General features: G+C 56.4%; 2 non-coding genes across 2 annotated transcripts; both read right to left on the reverse strand.

The window, feature by feature from the left end:
• Positions 1–3,806: 3,806 nt before the first annotated feature.
• On the reverse strand, positions 3,807–3,889 carry TRNAL-CAG. Its single transcript has one exon. It is a non-coding gene; the product is annotated as a tRNA-Leu (tRNA).
• Positions 3,890–4,612: 723 nt separating this feature from the next.
• On the reverse strand, positions 4,613–4,686 carry TRNAN-GUU. The gene has a single exon. It is a non-coding gene; the product is annotated as a tRNA-Asn (tRNA).
• Between the last annotated feature and the right edge of the window lie 74 nt (positions 4,687–4,760).

A 4,760-nucleotide genomic window follows, 5' to 3' on the forward strand; every position in this document is an offset into this window, starting at 1 on the left:
CCCCCCCCCCCCCAATTAAAAATTATATTCTCAGACTGGTCTTGGTTGGTTCTCCTGAGCATTGTTCCTGGCAAGTTTGGTAGTCTGCACTTTTTTTTTTCTTCCTCACCAGTCAGAAATCTGTTGTCTCCTTTTAACATTTTATTTAAAATTCTCACTAGTTTCCCAAGGTTTTTACTTCCTTTCCCCAAGCCCCACATTTTACACTTTTTTGTTTTAACATTAAAGCTTTTGTCCTGAAAAAACGCATACTAATTATTTAAGTTAAACATAAAAGGACTGCTGACAAAAGTGGGACTTGAAACTAAAAAAAAAATGAAGGGAAGGTTATGCTTGAAGGTTGTTCCTTCTAGTAAATCTTCAGACAGGTATCAGAACAGAAATTACTTTCGGTTATTTTTTAAAATGACCAAAAAATAAAATTAACAATTCCTTATGTTATATTGTTTCCAAAATGTTTTGCTCCAAGTGTTGCTGATGCACTGTGTTTGCACAGAATAAGTGTAATGGAAGTCTGTAAATAGAATAATGAAAGCCTTGAAATATTTTGAGATCATGCTTTAGTTGTGTACAAAGGCTAATGTAAACTTTTTGTATCTAATAAAATGTGGCTTGACTAGCGTTCTCAGTTTTTATCAATACATTAAAATGGGCACACAATCACAATATCAGTGTGTATGGGGGATGGGAGGCAGGAATTATTTCTTTGTTTCAGCTCTGGTCAATTGACTTTCCTATTCTGCACTCCCTGTGGAGGCTGGCTTCTGAGCTAGGATAGCTCACAACATAACACAATCTTCCCCTGAGGATCCAGTACTCAGGGGCTGATCTGGGTGGTATTTCTTGCATATATTTGATACACAAAGATCCAAATGCCTTCCTGGTAACTTGAGTTTGCTCTTGCCTTACAGTTAGTTCCAGGCAGGGAGGCGCTCTAGGTGCGGGGTCCTGGCTGAGCCTGGAAGGAGGTGGGAAGTGCCTGTCATCCCTAGAGGTTAGAGCAAAGGGGCTGGTGGCTGTAGCTCTGTGACTCCATTCCTGTGTGGGTCTGCCTCCAGGGCCAGTGGCAGCCATTTCATAGTTTCATAGTAAGTAGGGTTGGACGGGACCTAAGCAGATCATCAAGTCCAACCCCCTGCCATGGGCGGGAAGGGAGGCTGGGGTCAAATGATCGTGGCTAGGTGGCTGTCTAGCCTCCTTTTGAAGATTCCCAGGCTAGGGGCGAGCACCGCTTCCCTTGTAAGTTGGTTCCAGATCCTAGCCGCCCTGACAGTCAAGTAGTGCCTCCTGATATCTAGCCTGAATCTACTCTCAGTCAACTTATGGCTGTTGTTCCTTGTTACCCCTGGTAATGCTCGAGGGAACAGGGACTCTCCCATTGCCTGCTGGTCTCCCTGGGCCAGTTTATCTGATGGCCACCAGATCCCCGCTCAGCCTTCTCATCTGGAAGATGAACAGATTCAGGTCTCATAGCCTCTCCTCATAGGGCCTGCCCTGCTGCCCCCTGATCATGCAAGTGGCCCTCCTCTGGACCCTCTCCATGCTATCCACATCCCTCCTGAAGTGCGGTGCCCAGAATTCCTTGCAGTAACCCACCAGAGCAAACCTGCACTTCCACCTCTAAAAGGCAGAGAGTAGATGGGTTGGTGTCTTGGGATACAAGGGGAGGGGTCACAAAATTAAACTGAGCAGGTAGCATGTTTAAAACTGACTGAAGGAAACTCCTTATGACATAGATTGTCATTCCCAAGGGCATAGGCAACGTGTAGCGGGGCACGTGCTCCCCCTGAGACTGGCTGCTGCCAAAGCTGTCAGTGGCTTCTGCAGCTGGTCACTACCTGCCCCCCGCTCACTACCAGCGTCTGCGGGCAGTTGCCACTTGCCACACCCCGCCACCAGCACTGCTGCTGGTGTCAGCAGCTGGTCTCCCCACTCACCACTGCCACCTATAAATGGTGCCCCCCCACCCCCCCCCAAGTCTTGGGAGGAACCAGTCATTCATGCCCAAGGGTAGGGGTTGGCACTGGTTGCTCCCAGCTGCAGCAGAAGCTGGCAGCTCAGCCAGTTTCAGAAAGGGCGCAAGAGCAGCTACTGAGCACAGGAGCCAGGGGCACAGCCTCTGCCTCCAAACTGCCTGGGCTTTAAATGCTAGAGCAGGGGTAGGCAATTATTTTGGGCGGAGGGCCGCTTACTGAGTTTTGGCAAGCCATTGAGGGCTGCATGATGGGCAGCCAGGGGCAGATGAACCTTAATTTTCTAAATTTTTTTAGGGGCCCCGCGGGCCACATAGAATGGCCTGCCAGGCTGCATCTGGCCCACAGGCCACATTTTGCCCACCGGTGCTAGAAGCTGCAAGTGAGAGGGACGGTGGGAAAAACTGTTCACACCCAATCTGCTGGCCTTCAGCATCCAGTCTCCGCTGCTGTGTGATAGGCCTATTTGCTGGGCTTGGCGAATGTGAGCCAAGGTCCATAATGAACAACTATAAGCCCTCCTTGAAGGGAATGCACCAGCTGATTGCTTGGGACAAATAAAGAAAACAGGAATGGAAGTAAGTGTTACAGGTACAGAAGAAGGGATTTGGGAGGGCACACCAAGCAGAGCATGTTGGCCAGCACCTGCTGCCTCCTGAATGAGTCAAAGCCCTGTGGACTTGGGTTGTATGACACTGGGAGCTGGGCTAGATGGACCCATGGTCTGACCCAGTCCATGGCCATTCTTATATTGTGTCTCTGCTCTCAGTGGGCACATCCTGGCTTGTTCAGCTTCCTCGACTTTAGCTGCAGTCAGAGCAGCCGTGGGCCAGCTCTCGAGCTGTTACATGTCCCCTGCCCAGCCTGGCCCTGGTTCTGTTGAGAAATGGTGAAGAAAAAGACAGAGCCCCAGCCCTGCTGCCCGTGTCCTGGGAGCGTGGCCTGCGGCCCTCATCCCCTAATGCAGCTGGAACAGCTTCAGAAGCCCAGAGCAGCGTCTCTGCTGGGAAGAGAAACGTGGGCTGGTAGAGCTGGGGCGGTGTAGAGCTCCTCTGCGCAAGCTTAGCCCGGCCTGCAAAACCTGCCCGTTGTCCAGGCAGAAAACCGCGTCCGTGGAGGGTGATGGGTGGGAGGCTGTGGGAACAGAAACATGCCTTGAGTGGGGTGGTGGGATGCAACAGCTCCTTGACCTGACAGCGGCCCCGAGCGGGACGAGCGCAGCCGCGCGAAGCTCGGGGCGCGCATGGAGGGGGGCGGGGCGGCCGAGCCCGAAGCGTCACACCGACCCGGGGAGGGAGAGGGCGAGTCCTGATTGGCTGAAGGATTCACCTGCAACAATGCCCTCCGCCAATCAGGGGCCGGGACAACTCTTTGCACCCAGGGAACGCGACACCTGCCCTCCCGGGGCCCCCGTGGGTGGAATTGGCAGGCCGGTCAGCCAATAGAAAAGAGGGCTCGGACGGGGCCGCGGGCAGAGGTGGGACTCGAACCTGTCTCACCGGGCGTGGAGCTTGGCCCCGGCGCCTCGGACCGCTCGGCCACTCCAGCGCGGGCAGCTGGCGTTGCCGCGCCACACGGACCCCGCAGTCGCTGCCATTGAGCACAGTGGCCCACGGCAATCCCTGATCGCAGGAGCGCGGTCAGCCTGAATTCGGCGATGGGATGCGAACTGCGGCCGGTAACACCAGGTCTTCCACCAGGTTCCTCCCATCTCCGGGAAAAGAGCTAGTTTTCAGGCACAGAATTGCGGGAGGCCGCGTGCGATGAGCAGCCCCTCGTGGGGACGTGCCTCTGCTGCGGGAGGAGGCGGCAACTGGGAAAATGGCAGGGCGCTGTCAGGAGTGGGATTCGAACCCACGCCTCCAGAGGAGACTGCGACCTGAACGCAGCGCCTTAGACCGCTCGGCCATCCTGACCCCCGCTGCGGCTCTCGCCAACCTGCCTCATGGCCGTCCTCCGAGGAGCCTTCCGACACCCCGCCCACGACAGCTCCCTTCGGGGCTTCTCTAACAACGCACTTGCTCTAGTAAAAGACACCACCTTAAACAGCTCTTTGCCCCTCTCCTCGTTTCTGGGCCATCCACGCTACATCGCTCCAACCGTTCAGTCCCTCCTTCGATTTAGCCTTAGCATTCCGCTTTATTCTGAATGCTTTAAGGCTCCGCACGGGTGGAGACTTACACGCCCGCAGAAGGGCCTGCACCCTCGCCCTGGCTAACGCGATCGCCGGCGAGCCGCCACCTGCACAAACCCCCGCCCCTCGCTTCGTTTGCGGGCCATCCCGCCCGCCATCGCGCCGTCCCCAGCAGACCCCGGGCCCGGCGCGGCGCGGCAGAGGCGGCGGCGCGAGCCGCCCTGGCCGCAGTGACAGCGGCGCGGGCTATGAACGCGGCGCCCACCCTGCTCTGACTCGTGCCGCCGGCCCGCGCCTCCTCTCACCGGCAGTGCCCCCTGCCGGAGGCGGCCCCTGTCCCTGGGCCGCAAGGGGCTGGCTCTCCAGCGGCAGGGCGCGGCCGGGGCCGGGCCGCTCCTTCGCGCAAAAGGCGCTCCGTGTTTTCAAAGGCGACAAGACCCGCTGGGAACGCGGGAAAAGAAGTGAAAACCCCCGGAACAGGGCCATGAGCCGCGCAGAGAGGCCACGTCCCCGGGTGGGCTTGAACCACCAACCTTTCGGTTAACAGCCGAACGCGCTAACCCATTGCGCCACAGAGACGCGGAGGGGCTGCCCTGCAGGGCGGAGGTGGGTCCTTAGGTACATCGGCCCGGACCATTCAAGTTCTCCTAGGT

Source organism: Gavialis gangeticus, unplaced genomic scaffold, assembly GCF_001723915.1.
Source record: "Gavialis gangeticus isolate Ggan-Ray unplaced genomic scaffold, GavGan_comp1, whole genome shotgun sequence".
NCBI lineage: Eukaryota > Metazoa > Chordata > Crocodylia > Gavialidae > Gavialis > Gavialis gangeticus.